This window comes from Bos indicus, chromosome 3 (genome assembly GCF_029378745.1).
Source record: "Bos indicus isolate NIAB-ARS_2022 breed Sahiwal x Tharparkar chromosome 3, NIAB-ARS_B.indTharparkar_mat_pri_1.0, whole genome shotgun sequence".
Lineage (NCBI taxonomy): Eukaryota > Metazoa > Chordata > Mammalia > Artiodactyla > Bovidae > Bos > Bos indicus.
Window position 1 is genome coordinate 33,963,687 of NC_091762.1, and position 21,352 is coordinate 33,985,038.

The following is a 21,352-nucleotide window of genomic DNA, read 5'->3' on the forward strand; positions in this document are numbered from 1 at the left end:
TGGGCACATTTACCAGCCTCCCTTCCTGCTGGCAAGTGGGATGGTTTGGAGCTGCCGAGATCATGATGACTTGATCTCTTATGGTCTTACATGCAAAGGCCAAAGTGTTCCATGACCATGTGGATCCCTCAAAGCCATTGTCTAGTGCTGGGGGAGAGGATTCTTCTCCTGCACCCTCCTCACCCTTAAGGCCCATGGTCCTCCCAGCAGGGGAGTCAGGGTGCAGCACCCATTAGAGTTACATCTGAGGCTCGGCTCTCCGCTGACTAGCTGGGTGGCTCTGTGTAGATGTCCTGCCAGTATCGATGTGGCTGTGATTTATTAATACAAACAGCAAAGGCTTTACCAAATGGATGGGAGGCATGTCCATCCCCCTGAGGGGCAGCTATTAGGTGGTCTGAAGGAGAGAAGGGGAGTCTGTCCTCTCTGTGCACAGAACCAGCTGAAATGGATCTGCCCACCCAGCCTAAAGGGACACATCAGAGCCAGGCAGCAGGTCTATGCCCAGACAGAGGTCACAGGACAGGGACAACACTGGGAGCCCTTGTTCCTGGAGACAGATGCAAGAAGATACAATCTTTTAATTACATACTCAGGCTTCCTGGGCTGTCGGCCAGGGTACACTCAGCCCTCAGCCTCCTCTCTGGGCCCAGCAGGAATACTGCCTCCCTCTGCCCTGACCCTCTCTGGGGAAACAGGAGTCCAGAGACCCCCAAGACAGAGGACAGGAGGCAGCAGGCCTGCCAGGGCTGGACTTGGAGCTCTGGCAAGTTCCCATCACAACATACCCACTTGGGCTCTGCCAAGACCTGAACGGGGAACAGGGAGAGTGCTGCCCCTCAAGGACAGCCCAAGCCTCTGGTCCAGATTCTTCAAAGGGCCACTCATCAGCCTACTGGATCCAGGCAGTTCCCAGTGTGTGAAGCAGCCCTGACTAAGTAGGGAGGACTGGCTCCACGTGTCATGCAGGCAGCTTCAGTTGCTCAGGCCTGTCTGACTCTTTGTGACCCCATGAACTGTAGCCTGCCAGGCTCCTTTGTCCATGGGATTTTCAAGGCAAGAATACTGAAGTGGGCTGCCATTTTCTCCTCCAGGGGGATCTTCCTGACCCAGGGATTGAACCCACATCTGCATTGACAGGCAGATTCTTTACCACTGAGCCACCTGGGAAGCCCTGTAGGCACTATGAGGTGAGAGCTAAAGAGGGGGACCCATCGTCTCCCACCTGAGGTACTCAGAAGTCTTCTTATGTGCTATTTTTGCTGGGCAAAAAAAAAGCCAGAACTGATCAGTTTGTGATTGACCCCTTCAGCTGATTTCCTTTCATCTCCCAAGGATCCCAGCCTCTCTGAATCCAAGTGAACAGGAATCCCTCTCTGGTGGGTCCCAGGGAGTGGGGCTCCATCCTTCCCAGCACCTGGTGCCCTGTCTCTTTAAGACAGGCAACAACTCTGAGACGGGTAATCTTTAGCTAGTAAGGGAACAGAGTCTAAGTGAGAGGTGATAACACACAAGTTCCAGAACATGAGGGTTGGATTTTGCTGTTTAGGGTTTGCGCTCTCTCTCAGGAAACTCAGGAAACCAACTTGGATTTATAGAGCAGTTATGCATTTATGAGGGGCTTTCCCATGTCAAAGCACATCTAATCCCTTGGCTTAGAGAGGGGAAGTCTGGGATGCAGAGAGAATAATGCCTCATCTCAAACCTGGGAGAACCAAGACTGGGGACCAGGTCTCCTCACTCAAGTTCTAGGTTCTTTTCATCTCAACTAGCCAGGCTAGCCCTGCACTGATGCAACTGGTGTGGGCACTGGTCCTCTTCGCCCACTCTGCTCAAGGTCACCACCTTTGCAAAACCCCCAGCAGATAGAGAAGATGGATGGCACCAAGGGAAAGAGTGTGCTGGGCGTTGACCTCTGTGTGCCACTGTGGCCCCGACCATGAAAAAGCTGAATGGTTCCTCTGCTGATGAGGCCCAAGTCTCAGGCTAGGTCCTGCTCGAGACAGCTCACTTTACACAGAGATAAGGACTTGGTCACTGGTCAGATTAGCCTCCCCACCACTGCTCCAGCCAGCAACATACAATACGAGGGGAGAATACATAGCCTAGAGCCTTTCATCCTGGGCTGAAACCTCAGCTCAGCTACCTGATAGCTGTGTGGGCTTGGGCAATTTCTTAACCTCTGTATGCCTCAGGTTTCCCATCTATAAAATGAGAACATTTAAAAAAAAAAAAAAATTGAGAACAATAATGCAGTACTTACCACATAGGATTCTCACAAGAAGTATATAAGTTAATATGCATAAGGTGCTTAAGACAATGCCGGGCACATTGTAAAGCACATTGTAAAGCAGTTGATTTATTATTACTATTAACTTACTATTTTATGTCCCAAGAGAGACTATGAATATTAAAGCAAGCAAAACCGTAACACCCTTGAAGAGTTTCCATGGGAGGAAGGGAAAAGGCCTGTTATGCAACGGATGCAAGGGACTGTCAGCCTCCATGGGCGAGTGGGTCATCAACAGGGTTACATCAGGTGGAAATTGCCATTAATAGCAGTTCCTTCTGGGGCCAGTCACAAACCCACAGAGCACGAGGGGGTGAGAAATTTTACTATTGTAGGAGTGAGAAATGTTACTACTGGGCACAATTCCATTTTTAGAATGTGGGAAGTTATTTTGAGCAGAGGGTTGATGTTTGTTATTTCTTTAATAGCCTCTGCACTCTAACAATACAGACAAGTAGGGGCTCTGACTAGAAACCAGGGCACAGTGGGGAGCCTTACTGCGCTTCTAGGGTTGCTAGGCAACCCCTCTGGCCTCCCACCCCAGCTAAGGCCTAGTGGAGAGCCAAGGGTGGGCTCCGCAAACCCCCCACAATCCCTCATCAGGAGTGCCAGAGCTCTTCTGATGCTTCTGGGACTCTCTCAAGGGTGTCTAGAGAAAGCAATCGGCTACTCTTTTCAGACTGAGCAGTGTCTAGGGAGGCAGGCAGATCCTCAGGGAAGAGCATTTGGTACAGTTATAGTTATGCCTCTCTTTCAAAAGTTATGTTGGTTTCCTATGGCTGCTGTAACAAACTGTCATGAACTTGGTGGCTTAAAACAACAGAAATCTATTATTTTTTAGCCCTAGAGGTCAGAAGTCCAAAGTCAGTATCACTGGGCCCAAATCAAGGTTTCCACTGGGCTATGCTCCCTCCAGAGACTTTAAGGAAGAATCTGTTCTTGGCCTCCTATAGCTTCTCATGGCTGCTGACATTCCTTGGCTTTTGGCTGCATCACTCCAGCCTCTGCCTCCATGGTCACATTGCCTTCTCCTTTTCTATATGTGTCAAATTTCCCTCTGCCTCTCTTGTTATTGCACTCAGAACCTACCTGAATAATCCAGAAAGGCATCCCTCCATCTCAGAACCCTTAACTTAATCTTACATCCGCTAAGAACTTTTTTCCATATAAGGTAATATTTATTCATTTCAAGGAATGAAGATCTGATATCTTGGAGGATCATCATCCAGCCACTGGGCTTCCCTGCCTCAGTTGGTAAAGAATCTGTCTACAATGCAGGAGACCGCCTACAATGCAAGAGACGTGGGATCGATCCCTGGGTTGGGAAGATCCCCTGGAAAAGGAAACAGCAACCCATTCCAGTACTCTTGCCTGGAGAATCCACTGGACAGAGGAGCCTGGTAGGCTACAGTCCATGGGCTTGTAAGAGTCAGACACGACTTAGTGACTAAACCACCACCACACATTCAGCCTATTATCCAAGCCAATGTCTTCCACCAACCAAATCAGATAGCAGGTCGCCACTCAGCCCTGGTGTGCTGCCCTATCACTGTCTCCCTTACACCAAACACCGGGGTAAGAACAACTGAAAACTCAGCACTGATCTGAAGCCCTGTCCATCCTGCAGGTGCTTTGCATAGATCTGCCAACAGGCCAGGCTTGGAGTTTCTGGGAGGAATGGGGGAGTTGGACTGCACACCCAGGCAATGACAGCTCCCTTGAGGCCTCTAGTTACCACAAAAGGAAACAGGGAACTATAGACCAGATGCCAGGATCGTAAGAATTCAATAAGGACGTGAAAAAAATAGAAAATGCTAATCCTTCAGAATGCCAGCTTCTGGAGATTAAAAATTGCCGTGTAAAGTGATCTTCTTTCTAGAACTTTTTCTATTCAGATAGAAGCATATACTTATAATTTTAGAAAGCAAAAGTGGGATTATACTACTCATCCTATTCTTCAATCTGCTTTTTTTTCAATAAATGAAATATTTGGGGTGTCTTTCATGGCAGCCCATGTAGCGTTTCCTCACTATTTCTAAAGGCTGCTGACAAAGGACCATGAGTAGTTACCCTATTCGTGGGCATTTGGATTGTTTTTAATTTTCCAGTTGAAATAAATGTGGCAAGATAGTTCAGTGAGAGATTAATAGCTGACTTGCCAGCATTGCTACAGGAGGCTCACAATGATGGGGAGGCATTTTTCGCTCTCCTTCACACACCACCCCAACACACCTCAAAGTAATCAAGCCTTCAGTGAAAAAATCTGGGGCTTCCCTAGCTCCTAGGAAGAATTAATCGGCCCTTGTTTTCCAAGACTGAGCATCACAGAGACAAAGAACCAGATTGTCAGAGAGGAAAGGGGCTCTGTGTTTGTGGGAGCTTCCATTGTAGGCAAACAAACATCTCCTCTCCATCTGGCTTAGACAATAGAGAGAACGTATTGCTTCCTGTGTCAGAGAAACCTAGGGGCTAAGTGGGATTCAGGTGTGGTTTGATTCAGAGGTTCTCAGTAGCCTCGGGCTCTGGTTCTGTTTTCCTGTGGTTCTCTTGACTCAGTCCTGCTCTGTAGGTTAGCTTTGTCCACAGAATCATTTTTTTCCCTTATAGTGAAAAAACTTAGCTCAGGGCCCACATTCACTCATGACACTACTCACAGGAAAAGAAATGTCTCTGTCCTAGTCTCTGTACAGTAAAACTCCTGAGATGCATCTTGACTGGACCAGCTTAGGTCGTGTGCTTACCACTGAACCAATCACAGTGATGGGAAGGTGGAATGTCCTGACAGATCTAGTCTGGGTCATGTGTTTCCAGAGAGTTTAACCCTCTGAGGTTATAGAAGCAGATGGTTTTCCCAAAGTCAGAGGTATTTTTCAAATAAAAATTAGGATGTTGGGAAAGGGGAAACAGGAGAGTAGAAACTGAGGAGGTAACCAACAGGGGTTCATGAATAAGGATGAATGGGTTCAAAGTGGTCCTACTTAGGGAAAAGCAAGTGGGTTTTCTGGACTGTATAAACCCCACACCCTGGTGTGAATCCCAAGGAGGTAGAGGGCAAGCACAGTGTATGAGGAGCAAATTCATACCACTTCCCCTAAAATGCACCATAAGCATCCTGATATATGAGCATATACCTGAATGTAAGGGTGCTATGCTAAGTCACGTCAGTCGTGTCTGACTCTGTGCAACCCCATAGACGGTAGCCTACCAGGCTCCCCCGTCCCTGGGATTCTCCAGGCAAGAACACTGGAGTGGGTTGCCATTTCCTTCTCCAATGCATGAAAGTGAAAAGTGAAAGTGAAGTCGCTCAGTCGTGTCCGACTCTTTGCGACCCCATGGACTGCAGCCCACCAGGATTCTCCGCCCATGGGATTTTCCAGGCAAGAGTACTGGAGTGGGGTGCCGTTGCCTTCTCCGGAATGTAAGGATAAATTCCTAGAAATAGAACTGTTGGGACCAAGGGCTTGCGTATTCAAACTTTAATAGACCTTGCTAAATTACCCTCCACAAAGGTTTTACCCATTTCTCCTTCCAACAATACTGTCTATGAAAAGGTCCATCAACCCTCTTCTTGTTAGTGTTCAGTTCAGTTCAGTCACTCAGTCATGTCCGACTCTCTGCAACCCCATGAATTGCAGCACGCCAGGCCTCTCTGTCCATCACCAACCCCTGGAGTTCAACCAAACTCATGTCCATCGAGTTGGTGATGCCATCCAGCCATCTCATACATACTAAATATTACCCATCTTTCTAATGTTGGCTATACCAGTGGGTCTTCCCTGGTGGCTCAGTGGAAAAGAATCCGCCTGCAATGCAGGAGATGTGGGTTCGATCCCTGGGTAAGGAAGATCCCTTGGAGAAGGAAATGGCTACCCCCAGTATTCTTGCCTGGAGAATTCCATGGACAGAGGAACCTCACAGGCTACAGTCCATGGGGTCACAAAGAGTCAGACACGACTGAGTGACTAACACACACAAAGAGTTAATTTGTTTTTTTTAAAACTATAAGGTAGAGTGAACATCTTTGCACACATTTATTAACTAATTATAATTCTTCTTCTATGGATTACCTGCTCGTGGCCTTTGTTCATTTTTTTATTGAGTTGTCTTTCTGCTGTTGATTTGTGAAAGCTCTTTGTAAATTAGGGATATAAGCCCTTTGTTTAATCTGTTGCAGATATTTTCCCCAGCTTGTCCTTTGTGTTTTGACTTTTTATAGAGAGCTTTTGTTGTCAGAACTTTACAAATTTTGTGTGGTTCAGTATATCAGGCTTTTCTGGTTTTCTGCCTAAAAGGTCTCACTCCCCCTAAAATAACACACAATAAAACGTCAACCGTGGTTTTCTTAATGACATCTGTGGTTTCTTTTTTATATTTAAGTACTTAACCTATCTGGAGTTTTAAAAATAGCATTATACATACAAGGCAGGAGTGAATTTTCTCTTTTTCAATTGGAGAGTCGATTGGGATGTAAGAACTCTGTGAGATTCCAGAACTTTCATAACTTCTCTGCTGTTCTAATTTCCATGGAGTGATTAGAAGGGGTTAAAAGGAACTTTGTTGATGCTTGTTTTTAAGCTCAGGGACAGCCAGGAATGGGGGATGAGATGAGGCTGGGATGCACTCTTCAGACAAGGCTGGGAGGATGCAATGTGGTACCCAGAGGAGGGGAAGCAGCTGAGCTCTGCAGTGAAAAAGAAAGGAGGGCATGAAGAGTCAGGCTCCTCTTGAGAAGAGTTCAGGGACCAAGAGAATGACCCCTGCAGCGTCCACCACCCTCTAAGCCCCATACCCATACCTAGAAGTCTTTGGAAATTTTGCTGCCTCTTTCCAATCTTTCCACCCAGAGGTCTGAGCTCATTAGTGTGTGTTTGTTTCTTCCATGAGTATTTTTGACCACCTCCTCTGAATCCAAGAAAGAACCGCTATATCTGGTCTGGTATGAACGGAAGTTTGTGATATAACCCTGAGACAGCAAGGAGAATGCTTGCGGGGACTCTTCTGAGTTGCAGGAGGCAGGAAGTCATTTTACAAAAATTTCCTTTGGATGTGGTATTTAAAATGTTGTCCTTCAGATCTGAAAAAGTATTTCCCTGACTCCTGGGAAAATGAAAAGGGCCATATTATTAACACTTGTGAACACTCATGCCTTTCCTGAAAGAGCCGTCCAGGTGTGCTACCTGCCTCGTTTGGGAGAGGTCAGAGGTCAAAAACACCCGAAGGGAAGGACACCATCATCCGCAGCCATCCTGGTCTCCGTTGCAGGGGCTGGAGGTCAAGGGCTCCAAGCAGCCAGCCCCAGCAGCCTTCACAAAAGCCTGTGTACATCTCTGTCCCCACATTGACCTGGAATCATCTTTTAGGTCACCCTCCCAATTGGAAGGCACAGTTCATGCATCTCAGTGTGGTCAGTGCTCCATGAATGGTTGAATAAACTAATGAGTCCATGACAGTGGAGAGCAGGTGGCACTGCCAGTGGGCCAAGCCCAGCTGAGGACCATGCAGAGACAGAGCCCGTGGCAGGCAATGGATGTCCGAGTGCAGCCTGTGAGGGAGCATGGCACCTTACCTCTGCTGCTTCACACACAGGGTTGGCTGAGAAATGCCATTGCTACCAAGTCCTGAGGCCATAACCCTCTCTTTCCTGGAACAGTGACCTCCAACGGATAGCCCCTCATAAGAACGGCAGCCATTTCTCGCTCAGAAGCTTCAGCAACTGCAAGTCCAATTCCCTGAGCCCTTTCCTGCTGACTCACCGCAGTCCCCCTGGGTCCGAGCTTCCTGCCAGGAGCCCAGTGGACTGGAGGGGAGAGGGGGAGGAGGCTGTGGACACTGCATCAGGACCCAGGAATGCTCCACTGGACGGGAAGCAAAGACGGCCAACTTCCTTCCCAGTTTCTGCTGCTCTGAGGGGTGACCAGAAAATGGGCCATCTGGAGGGCTGAGTGGACTCCTCTGTCCCTGACTCAGTCACAGCCAGGCCCTCGCCGACCCCCATTTCGAGAACAAGGCGCCCCCAGCCCCCTGCCCTGCCGCTTGTGTTAAGCACATTTGGGACCTGCCAGGTCATTCCTCTGATTGCCGGCGACGGTGTGTGGTTGTGCCCAGTTGCCTACGAGTGTGTGTCCTCACCTGCCTGTGAGTGTGGCTAAGTGCGTCTGTGGTTGTATAAAGTGGTATGAGTCTGTGCGTGACCGTGCGGATTCAGAATCCCTGCATGCCACGGCGTCCAGTTGTGTGATTACACGCAGACGAACGGGTGAGCATCAGTGCCTGCCGTTAATTGTGTGATTACACGCAGACGAACGGGTGAGCATCGGTGCCTGCGGTTAAGTCTCCCTGTGCACTGTGTGTTCTCACGTGCTTGTGTGTCATGGTGTGTGAACGCATGGTCGCCTTTGGTGACGTGTGACTCTACGTGGCTGTGTGCTGCTGACAGTCATGGTGTGTGACAGTGTGTGTTTGTGGACGGTTGTGTGTGACTAGGTGGGCTTCGTATGATTCTGCAGGCCCAGGGAGGTGAGACGTCTGAAGCCCATATTTCATGGTAGGTGAGGAAGAGGTGTGTGTGTGTGTGTGTGTGTGTGTGTGTGGTGTATGTTGTGTGCTTTCTCTTTTTCTAGGTTCTACTCCTATAACTTTTGAAAAGAAGTATAACTAGGTTCAGGATGTTCTTCCCTGGGTCACTGACTGGTCCTAGAGTGTTTTCTCGGAACAGGCCAGGCTCAGGAGCAGCGCCAGCCTGTCTGAGCCCTCACGGCAGCTCCCAGTGCTCCCAGCGCAGCCCTGGCTCAGGCCCCGGCAGCTCCCCCTGCAGGGGCACAGCCGGCTTCTCTCAGCCCGGACAGCTGTCCCTAGCTCTCCCCAGACCTATTTTGAGTGCAAAAGTAACATTGGTACCCAGCTGTCTTTCTCTCCTTACCCTGAAGACCTGCCTTTAAGGAATTCACCCCCCACACACAGACTCCTTCAGGGAAAGTGGAGGGGGATCTAAAGCAACTCAGATGAGGGACCGAGGAGTGTTTCAGACTCTCACAGGCCCTGACAGTCCTAGCCCCCAGGCTGCTGCCTGTGGCTTCTGGCCTCCACTTTTCTACTAAGGAGGGTGGGTGAACCTCCCGTCTAACCGGCCCCAGGACGGGTGACCTCGCCCACCACCTTCCACCCTCTGCAGATGGGCCTTCTGCAGAGACTTCAGCTCTTGGGGCCATGGCTCTGCCCAGAAATGACGACATGACCTCTCTGGTTTGTCTTCTACAGATCCAAGTTGGGCAACAGGTGCCCAGGTGTGTGAGCCTCAAACTGCTTCTGCCCCTGCTGGAAAGAATGTTTGCACTCTGGATTGGATGGGCTGAGTGGCTGCTCCAGTGCCAGGCTGAGGTTGAGCAAGGTGCCACCTCCTGAGTCAGCAGGAGTCTGGAGCACACCAAGCAGAGAAAGTCCTGGAAGCAGAGGTAGAGGGGAAGAAGAATTGAAGGTGGGAACCAGGGCTCTATAGAGAGAACTGGGCCAGGCCAGGCGTGCGCTACAACACCAAGGCCCCCCCAAGGGGGAGAAGAAAAACCTGTTGAGAGAAAACCCTGGACCAGCAGCCCAGGATACCAAGGTTCTGTTCTAATTCTACCTCCCAGAGGCTGTGTGACAAGAGGAAGCCGCTTTCCTTCTCTGGGCTTCTGTTTATCTACCTTGAAGGTTGAAAAAACAGAGGAAATGAAATATGTAAAGCGTGGAGCCCAGAGGCAGGAGTAGGTGTTCAATAGACATGAGTTCTCTTCCCTTATCCTGAACACGGCTGTTGATCGCTCTCCAGGGGTCTAACTAAGGCACTTTGCAGCCCAGATAGTCCATGTCTCTGAAGGAATCCCTCTTTTCTTCCCCCATTAACACTGGCAGGCTCAACAACACCCAGATCCCAAAGAGACCCTGCTTGGAGTGGGTGAGGTGGGGTGGGGAGGGGAGTTGAACACTAAGAAGGGGAGGAAGCTAGGGGTGGAGGCAGGTGCGCACGCATGACAGCAGGAGCTGGGGTCTCCCCATAGCAGGGCCCGACAGGTGGCTCCTTGTCCTCCCTGACTCGGCCACTCAACCTATTCTGGTTCCCTCCCTCCCACCCCCACCATGTGCCCTCTGGGTCTATATAGCTCCAGATCCAAATTGTTCTGGTGAGTGATGTAGCTCAACACTTGACACATTCAGACTGAATTCAACATCCTAAGCCCAACAAGCTAAGCACCGGAGGCTAGAAAAGTTAATAAGATACACTACTGATCTTTGAAGATCTTTAAGCTACAATAAAAAGAACAGCTATTGATCATACTATCTAATGCCATTTGGCAAATTCAAATGCCTTCAAGAGCCAAACAGATTTTACAAATGGCTGAAGCAGTTGATGGACATAGTAGGGCCTGGGGGCCAATAATGGATCAACATTTGCTATTCCCACGCTGGCCAAAGAAGAAACAGCTGCCTCTAGCTGCCTTTTATGGCATTTTCTGAGTTTTCACTAAGTGCCAAGTACTGTATGAAGTGCTGTTGTGCTTTCATTTAACTCACTCAAGAATTTTGACAGATTAGTGTCATAGGAGACAGATTCTAAGGTGATCCCCATATCCTCATGTTCATGCCCTTGTGTAATCCCCTTCCCTCGAGTGTGGACAGGACCTGGGATTTGTTTCCAATCAATGGAATAACCATTATGCCAATATCTAACCAATATTGGCAAAGAGGATTAGATGTCCCTTCCATGATTACAGCATGTTACAAAGATCCAGTCTCACCAGCAGGCTGGTGCTAGAGACTTCCTCTCTCACTGACTCTGAAGACATAAGCTCCCTTGTCCAGGGAGGGCCTATACAGAAGTTCTTATGGCAAGGAACTGTGGGTGGCCTCTAAGTGCTGGGAGCAGCCCCCTGCCAATAGCCACCAAAATTCCAGTTTTTTAACCATAAGGAGATGAATTTTGCCAACAACCTGTGTGAGTCTGAAAGTGAATCCATCCTCACTAGAGTCTCCAGATATGAATGCAGCCCTGCTTGTCATCTTTTCTTTTCTTTAATTTTTTATTGCAAGATATTTGTTTTTACAGTATTGTGCTGGGTTCTGCCATAGATCAACATGAATCAGCCACAGGTATACATATGCCCCCCTGTCCAGCATCTTGACTGCAGCTTCGTAAAGGACCCAGCTCCCAACCCATGGACACTGTAGATAACAAACATGTGCTGTCTTAAATTGTGAAGTTTATAATAATTTGTTATGAAGTCCCAGAAAACATTAACATAAGTATTATCACATCTTACTAAAGAACCTAAAGCCCAGAGACTGATTGGAGTCTCCAAGGCACAGCAGGACCAGAGCCCCACCTCCAGCCTCTTCAGGCTGATGTTTTCTTCAGCCTGCCATGGCTTGTCATTGTTCTGTCAGTTTCTACCAAGAGACAAGAGGGGTAATCTGCACGGTGTGGATTGTAGTGTTGCTTTTCCATTTCAGTTCACCAGTTTGCTGAACCCCTACAGTGTGCCCTGCACCGTGCCAGGGGTAGAGAGGTCAGCAGCACAGACACGGGGCCTGCTCTTAGGGAGAGGATGGAGCACTAGAGGACATAGACAATGGACAAGTGATGTTGGCGCGATGAAAGTTACAAAACAAGGAGGGATAGGGTGTGCTGGGAACACGTCATGGGACAGCCAGCTTCAGCCAAGGGCTAGGGAGAGTCTCCTTGAGGAAGTGACGCTCAGGTCCCTCGAGGGTGGGCTTGGTAAGGAGTGTGCCTCTGCATTGCAAGTGAGTGAGTGGGTGGGTGAACTTTCCTGAATGAGAGTCCCCAGGGAAGAGGCTTCTTCCAGCAATGTGAAATCACCCTGTCTCTGTGCACTGGCTTCCAAGACACCTTGTCCCAAGGACCCAGGGTCTCTCTGACTGGCCTGTGATGTCCAAGACCTCAGAGCATCACTTCCCAGATGTATCATGGTTGGACAGGGTAGGGGTGAAAGTTGCTTAATTCTCACTCTCATCCCTTAAACATCCTCAGATATCTGGCAGGGGAAGAATGACAGGTGAGGGCTGGAGGCAAAGCAGTAAGCTAGGGGAGGAGTGAGGCGTGAGCAGAGGCAGAGAAAAGAGTAGGAATTAGAAAGCCCACCTCCAGCCCCCATGGGCCCCCATCTCAGGGCAGGGCCCATGCTCAGTGATGACTCAGCAGACCCAGGGGTCCTTGCTGATGAGCTGGCGGGATGGTATGGATCAGGAAGATCCTAGCAGGAAACAGGCAGCATACTTCAGTTGGACCATTAGAGGAGCATTCAGTAAAGAGATTCTTTTCAAAGGTAAGACCAGGGTGTAGGAAAGGATTGCAGGAACCTTGACCAAGAGTAGCCATCTATTCCACTGCTAGGCCTGCTGGCCTGGGGAGGTGACCAGAATGGTTTTGAATGGAGAGACTGCTTGAGCATCTCTGTGGCCTCGGTTTCGGGCCGCAGCCAGACTGTGGCAACCCCACAGGGAACATGAGTGGGAATAAGTGCCTTAATTCCCTCTCCTCTCTGCCTCCCATCAGCTGGCAATGCTCCCCACTGGTCAAAGCAGAGGGGAAGGGTACCCATCAAAGTGACTCCACAAGTGAGCATCCCAGGGCACCACAGAGCAGGATGGAGAAGTTGGGGACCAGACCTGGAAGTGAGAGGACACCCAGTTCCAACTCCCCCCCCCCTTCCCAGACAGCAACTCTGGACAAGCCCCTCAACTTTCCTGGGCCTCAGTTTCCTTCTCTGTAAAAAGGACAGTGAGTGTGCTTATGCTGTTCCAAGTTTGAAGTTCAGTGATGAATTTAAGGCTCCAGCTTGGAGCCCCAAGTACACTGACTGGCTGCCAGCACTTGGTTTCCAAGAGTCAGCAACGAGAACACAAAATCGAGGCCACTAAGGAGCCAGACTCCCCGGACATCCAGCCCAGAAACCCTGGACATCTGAACTCCACACCAATGAGAGGCTTGCTCAGCAGCTCGTGGAGGCCCGCCAGGACTGGAACCCAGAAGCAGTCTCTCTCTCTGCAGGACTCTGAGGGGTGCGTGCGCGCGCGCGCGCACACACACACACACACACACACACACACACACACACACAGTGGAGCTGTAGGAAGGGCAGTGTCTCACCTCGGCCCCTCTGGACAGAAGCAGCAACAGGCTTGTCACAGCCCAGGTCTGCTCTCTGCATGGCTGAGGTCAGTGGAGGGACAGACAGCAGGGCCGGGCCTCCTAGCCCTGCCCAGAATCATGGGCCCAGCTAGAAGGAAAACTTGGTGGCACTAGACCACCTCCTTGTGAAGAAATCCTCCCAGGCACCATAGACACGTGTCATCTAGGTGGGACAATGGCAACCCACTCCAATATTCTTGCCTGGAAAATTCCATGGACTGAGGAGCCTAGTGGGAGCCTAGGATTAGGAGCCTAGAACTCGGAGCCTAGGACTCCTAGCCTACAGTCCATGGAGTCGTAAAGAGTCGGCCACGGCTGAGTGACTGAGCACACAGCCCACTGGCAGCAATGGAGAGGGAGCTCACCACCTCACAGGGCACCCTGGGCAGCCACCTGCCCCTGGATGTCAATGCCCCTCCGAGGCAGCCCTTGGAACCTCAAGGTCAGACTCCAGGCCCTCACCCCACCTCTGTCTACCTGAGATATCGCTTCCGTGCCCAGAACAAAGGCCTCTGGTGAAACCCGCAGCCCTCTGCCCTTTACTTCTTTATCACCCGCGTTTCAAGTTCACAGGAAGAGGGTTTTCAAAACATCATAGAACGGCACTGTGGTCAATTTTTTCAAAAGAAAGGAAACCAAAAAGGATCAAAGAACTGCAGGTGCAGCAGATTTAGGCCCTGCAGGGTGGGCAGGGGCCGAGGGCAAGGAAGAGTGTGCCCACCTGCAGGGGAGTCCACTGCTTGCCCAGACCCCCAGGGTAGGAGCGAGCGAAGGGGCAAGGAGCGGGGGCAACTGGGAAACGACAGCAGGGCTGCCGCACAGCTTTGTAGGTTGAGAGGAGACAGCTCATACGGCCCAGGTCCTCGCCAGCTCTTGCCTGCGCCTGTGACAGTCTCTTAAGTCTCTGCAACACAGTGGCAAATTTCCTTTTTCTGAGCAATGCCAGCCATGTTTCTTGTGTTCCTGACATCTCAGCATCCTGAGCTCAGAACAGGAAATGCTAGTGTGCACGTCTCTGCTGAGACTGTCATTGAATTCACCAAGCTGATTATTAAAAGTGTGCACCATGAGATTGTTTCTTTTACTGCTTAGATGTCCCTTTCGCTTCACTTTTCTGGTTTTCTTTCCCTTTATTTTATCTTGTTTATTGAGTGAATCTTTTTAGAAAAAAAAGTTGTGAAATGTTTTTAAAATGTGAAAAAGCAGAGGGATTATATAATGAGCATCCTAGTATCCAGCTTTATCAGTTGTTATGAACAGATTGTCACATTTTTTTCCTCTTTTTGCTGTGGTACAATATACTAACACAAAATTTACCATATTAACCATTTCAATCTCTTTTAGAAACATAACATTATACATACAGCTAAAGAGCCTTTACGGCCTCTCCACCATGCCCTTCCCTTCTTCCCTAGAAAAGTGAAGTGGCTCAGTCATCTTCAACTCTGCAACCCCATGGACTGTAGCCTGCCAGACTCCTCTGTCACTGGATTTCTCCAGGCAAGAATACTGGAATGGGTAGCCATTTCCTTCTCCAGGGGATCTTCCCGACACAGGGATCGAACCCAGGTCTCCTGCATCGCAGGCAGACTCTTTACCGTGTGAGCCACCAGAAATCCCACTATTCTGAATTTGATTCTCCTATAGAAGTGATGCATGGATGTTGTAAAATAATCCATGTAGTGGAGAAGATACAGAGCCAAAAGTAAACTTTCTCCTGCTTCCCCCAGCCTTAAACTCACTTCCCCCTTGAAGTAACCATTGTTAAAACTTTCTATGAATCTTTCCAGCTATCTTTTAATACAAATGAATATATTAGTTTGTTTTCTTTCTTTATACACGTGAGCTTACACTATGCATAATGTTATCCAACATGCCTTTCGTTTCCAGTTATCACTGTTCCTTGGAATTTTTCTGTGTTAGTACTGCTAATTCTCCTGTGTTCTTTTTAACAGCTGCATGAGATTCTACTTTATTTGATAGTTTCCCATGCAAGGGTATTTAGGTGGTTTCCAGAGGCTTAGCTATTCTAAACAAGCCTACACGGAACATTCTTGACGTATAGTTTTGCTCACTTGTGGGAATACTGTGTATCTGTATAATACATACATGAAAGTGGAGTTTCTAAGTAAAAAATATTGAACATTTGACACCTCGAAAGATATTGCCAACCCCCGTCTAAAAATGATCAACTCAAACACCGACAAACTGCATGTGAGAGTTTCTCTCTCCCCACATCCTCGAGAACATGCCTTTTCATACCACTTTTGGCCTTCTGTTTATTTTCTTCTGTAAGCTGTCTGCTCTTACCCTCTTTGAACCCTAGCATTTTATGGGCTGGCTTTTTACACTTGAATCTTTGATCCATCTGGAATTAATTTTAGTTGATATTCTTTTCAATGAACATCTATTGATGTTCCCACTCTGTAAACAGATTGAATGAAGTACCGAGATAAAGGTGAAAGCAGATTTCGCTCCATTCAACAGGCCACAACTAGCTGATTTTGCCGTCCCACTTAGAACCAGCTCATGTCGAGGCTCTAGGCTAAGAAGCGGGCCATCCCTAATGGAGGAGAGAACACAGAGGCACTGCAGACATCCAGTCAGTGATTTGTTCTATAAACAAGCAGCAGTGGATTCAATCACTGGAATTTTGGTTTTTTTCCTGAAGAGACATGTATTGCATGTGGGAAGAGGGGTGTACACACGCTTGGTTGGTCAGAGGAACAGACCGTGGCAGAGAGGAAACAGTCCACCAAATCCATTCTCCCTCTTCCACTATGATGAACTTGAAGCTGAACATGGCTGCCCATCTGGGGATAGTATTTCCCACCTCCGTGCATTTAGAAAGGGCCATATGACTGCACGGGCTTCCCCAGTGGCTCAATTGGTAAAGAATCCACCTGCCAATGCAGGAGATACAAGAGATGTGGGTTTGATCCCTGGGTCAAGAAGGTCCTCTGGAGAAGGAAATGGCAACCCACTCCAGTATTCTTGCCTGGAAAATCCCATGGGCAGAGGAACCTAGTGGGCTACAGCCTGTGGGGTTTCAAAGAGTCGGGCATAACTGAGCACACACAAGCACACATGCACTCGTATGACTACATTCTCACCAGGGAAATGTGAGTGGAGCTGGTATTAGCCCCTCTGGCTATAATGGTTTTAAAATTCTTTGACTCTCAACTACCAAGTGACAGGTGTCTATGACCGCTCCGCCTGAACCTGGGTGGTCTTCATCCCAGAAGAAAGTGGAAAGTCATGTGATTGTTGAGGCTACGGCATAGAAGACTGGGCAGCTTCTACCTTGTGGGAAGACTTGCTCTTAATGCCCCAAGTCTCAGTAAAAGAAGTCCAACTCCTGTGAGGACCCCAAGTTAGAGAGGCCACATGTAAGTGCCCTGGAACAGGCCCCACTGAGCCCAGTCTTCTAGCCAAGCACCAGGTGAGTGAAGACACCCCCAGACAATTCAACCCCTACCACTTGAGTCACCCCTAGCCATCTGAGTCTTCCCAGATGAGGCCCCAGACATTGTAGAGTACAGACACAAGCCACCGTCCAGGAATTCTGCCCCAACTCCCAGCGTTCCTCACAGACCCACAGAATCAATGAGAATAATGAAATAGTTGACGTTTTATAGCACTATTTCAGAGTGGTTTGTTATCCAGTAATAGATATCTGGAACCAAACCAAGACCAAGAAAACTCTTTCCCTTCCTGCTGACTCCAACCCAGATGTGGCAATGATCCAGCCCCCACAATGCAGGTGACAATTCCTAGGATGACAGAGCCACTGGAGGAAAGGACCCGGGTCCCGAAGGATCACATGGACCACTGTTGCCAGCTGATAAGAAAAACTCACCTCGAGGGGTATATGTGAGAGAGGAACACTTGTCTTTAACCTTTAAGCCAGCAGTCCCCAAACTTTTTGGCACCAGACACCAGTTTCATGGAAGAAAATTTTCCCACAGACCAGAGGGGATGAGGGGATGGTTTCAGGATGATTCGAGCATATCATATTTATTGTGTACTTTATTTCTTATCTAATGCCACACTGACCTGACAGGAGGTACCTCTCCGCAGCCCAGAGGTTGGGGATCCCTGCCTTAAGCCAAACAAACAATGCATGCTGTACACAGGAAACGAACACAACATTGTTCATCAACTACACTCCAACATGAAACAAACAATGCAAAGATACAGCAGTGAGCAAGGCACACCATTTCTGGGGAAGAGGATGGAGGCGGGGGTCACAAGGACAGATCAAACCCCGCAAGAGAATACAGTTGTTTATTTAATGATAGTTGTAATCAGTTCTTTGCAGAGATATACAGGGAGCTGTGAAAACCATTCCAAGGGCTCTCGCCCAGTGTGGGTGGACAAGGAAGGTAGCCCTGAGGAAATGATGCTGCTTTGAGACCCAAAGGGTGAGTAGAAATTAAGTAGAAAGATGGAGAGGGAAGAGAGGAAGACTGCTAAGGCACCAAAAGTGGGTGGAACATGTACAAGGGCTCTGAGTCAGGAAGGAGATGGTGAGTTTGAGGAACTGGAAAAAATAAAAACCACCGTGGGCCTCATGGGTCATGCTGAGGATTTCAAATCTGACCTCTAAGAAATACGAATTCATGGGATAGTTCCAGCAGGAGAGTGACTTGATTGGATCAGCCTCTGGAAGCTGAGGGGAAGACATGGGGGCAGGGAGACCAGTGGGAGGTAGATGAAGACCCTGTCTATGGTGGGGGCTGTGGGGAGAAGTGATTGGGTCTGATGGATATTTGGGAGGTGGTTGGTAGGGCTTGGAGGGTAGGGGGAGATGGTTGCAAGAGAGATGAGTCAAGGATGAAACACCAATAAAATGATGTCTGGTCTATAAGTAAGTTATGATGTCATGGCCTAGACAGAGGCAACCTAGACAGGGCCAAGTCCACAGGTAGCTCAGATCAGGAGAGCGGGGATTGGACTTGGTGGTGGGTGCCTTTGAGCAAGCCATTTCCTCCATCTTTATAAACTGTCTATAACATGAAAACAACTTACTACACAGAACAGCTTTTTCGTAAGGACAATGGCTGCCTTCATTCACCCCAAAACACTTCGTGAGTGGTGCCTGCCATGTGCAGCAAACAAGATAAACACATAAAGTGCATGGTGTGCTAGTGACTGTGCCAAGGAGAGCAAGTAAAGTCGGGAAAGGAGACAGAGGAGGAGCGAAGTTTTAGATAAGATGTTTAAGCCATACACTCATGAACAGGGTGTCCAGGACCTGTGGAACCTGAGTGAGGCTTTCCTCTGGAAAATAAACATTAAAACATCTTATTTTTTCAAATTTCACAAAACACATGGCTCTATGAATAGACTTCTAGGGCTTGGAAGGGGTAGGTATGAGTAAGGGGGCCCAGAGCATAGGCATCAAGAGTTTTCTCAGTAATTCCACCTCTGCTCATGAGTAACAGAGCCGTAGGAAGGGTGGAGGGTGACTGTGGGTGTCACCAAAGAACCTGCTTTATGTGACTTACAGTAAGTCACTCAACTACTCTGACACCCAATTTCCTGAACTGTAAATGTCCTTATAAGGTTTTAAAGAGTAAATAAAAGCATGTAAATCAAATTTCCAGCTCAGTGTAATATGTGGTAGCTAATTATTTTAATTTTTATTTTTATCTGACACAGAGGGAGAACCGTGGTCTGGGCTGTGGGAAGTAAGCAAAATGAAATAAGGATTATGAGCCCCACACTGCCTGTGAAGGCTGGGGTCAGTGGCTGCAGGAGGTTCACACTCTGTGCGTGGTTTTGACCTGTGGAACTGGTATGTGGCAATGGCCCTCGTGTGCTGCCTATTGGAGAACAGCCTTAGGGAGACCACACGTCGAATGAAGTCCTAGCTGCCCCTAGGGACTTGAATGCATGAACAAGATGAACAGAAAGAGGGGAGGCTGAGCACACGGCTAACATTGCACAATAGTCATCCTCTGCACAACAATTACAACTGTCTCCCGAGCCTTCGCTCTCCTGTGAACAAGGGCAACTCTTAAGGGAAAACTGATTGCATGGCTGCAGGAGAGGAGGCAACAGTCGCAAACAATAGAATCATTGCAGTGGGTGTTGGACAAGTAGGTATGGCATGTGCCAGCAGCATTCTGGGAAAGTCCCTGGCTGATGAACTTGCCCTTGTGAATGCTTGGAAATGCATCTGCAGCATGGGAACATCTTTCTTCAGACACTTAAAATTGCGGCAGAGAACAGATCACCCTGTGACTATGGGGATAACCGCAGGAGTCCACCAGCGAGAGAGAATCATCTCAGTCCGGTGCGGAGGAATGTTTTCTTCAAATTCATTATTCCTGCAATCATCAAGTACAGTCCCAACTGCATCATAAGTGAGGCTTCCAACCCAGTGGATATCCTCATATATATTACCTGGAAACTAAGTGGATGACTCAAGCACCATGTGATTGAAAGTGGGTGTCAAAGGTTTCACTATTTTATGGCTGAAAACTTGGCATTCATTCCAGCAGCTGTCATGGATCATGGATGGATTTGGGGAGAACACGGTGACTCAAGTGTAGCTGTTTGGAGTAGAATATATGTGGCCAGCATTTCTGTTTGGGAACTGAGCCCAGAAATGGGAAAGAACAATAACAGTGAAAATTGGAAGGAAGAATGTAAGGTGGTCAGAGAAGGCAACGGCACCTCACTCCAGTACTCTTGCCTGGAGAGTTCCATGGACGGAGGAGCCTGGTAGGCTGTAGTCCATGGGGTCGCTAAGAGTCAGACACGACTGAGCAACTTCACTTTCACTTTTCCTTTCATGCATTGGAGAAGGAAATGGCAACCCACCCCAGTGTTCTTTCCTGGAGAATCCCAGGGATGGGGGAGCCTGGTGGGCTGCCGTCTATGGGGTCGCACAGAGTCAGACACGACTGAAGCAACTTAGCAGCAGCAGTAGCATGTAAGGCGGTAGTGGAAAGTGCCTGTGAAATCACCAAGCTAAAAGGGTAACCAACTGGTCTGTTGGATGACATGTGACTGATCTCATTGAATCCATGATGAAAAATCTATCCAGGATTCATCTGGTGTCACAATGGTGAAGGAGATGCGTGGCATTTAGAATTAAGTCTTCCTCAATCATCCGTGTGTCCTTAATGCTCAGGGGTTAACCAGTGTAATCAACCAAAAGCTGAAGGCTGATAAGGTTGCTCAACTCAAGAAAAGTGCAGATACACTGAGGGACATCCAGAAGGACCTGCAAGGCCTGTGGCTTCTGGGTTCTAAGCTGTAGACATTTTAAAATTCCTATGTGAGGGAATTCCCTGGTGGCTCCATGCTTCAGACTCTGAGCTTCCACTGCAGAGATCACGAATTCGATTCTGGGTCAGGGAAATAAGATCCTGCATACTGTGTGGAGTGGCCAAAACATAAAAATGAAAATAGAAGCAAAAACACTCCAATGTGATTATCCATGAGCCTTTGGTTTTCATCCATGTATATGGATCACAGTTTTCTTTTTCTCTTCCTAGATGTGTGAATTTGGGCTCAAAGAATCAAAGGCCATGCTTGTGGTTTAATGTTTGCAATAGGAGCCCTTGCTCTAGGAGTATTAATTATCAAAATAAAAAATAAAAAGCAAGATGGAAGGAGAGAAAGAAAGGATGGAGGTTGGGAGCTTGGGCAGGTCTGGATTACAATCCTACCTCTGCCTCTGACAACCTGTGACCATGGCTGGTGGCTTCATATGCTCGAGCTGCCACTTCCTCAGCTGTCACACAGCAGGACAGTCCTGACAATGCTGGGCAGAAGGGTTGTGATGACATAAAGTGCAGACATGCACAGAGCGAGGGGTCACTGTTCCTGCTCCCTCCTCTTCCCAGTCAAATACACAC

The 21,352-nt window shown here is 48.5% G+C and overlaps 1 long non-coding RNA gene and 1 pseudogene across 1 annotated transcript in view; one reads left to right on the plus strand and one right to left on the minus strand.

The window, feature by feature from the left end:
- LOC139182174 (uncharacterized) overlaps positions 1-8,256 on the minus strand; it is a 46,075-nt gene extending 37,819 nt beyond the window's left edge. The window contains exon 1 of the long non-coding RNA XR_011565766.1: positions 6,710-8,256. This is a non-coding gene — a long non-coding RNA (uncharacterized lncRNA). The remainder of the gene's footprint in view (positions 1-6,709) is intronic.
- A 5,570-nt stretch (positions 8,257-13,826) lies between these two features.
- Positions 13,827-20,751, plus strand: LOC109556785 (L-lactate dehydrogenase B chain pseudogene; annotated as a pseudogene).
- The last annotated feature ends 601 nt before the right edge of the window (positions 20,752-21,352 follow it).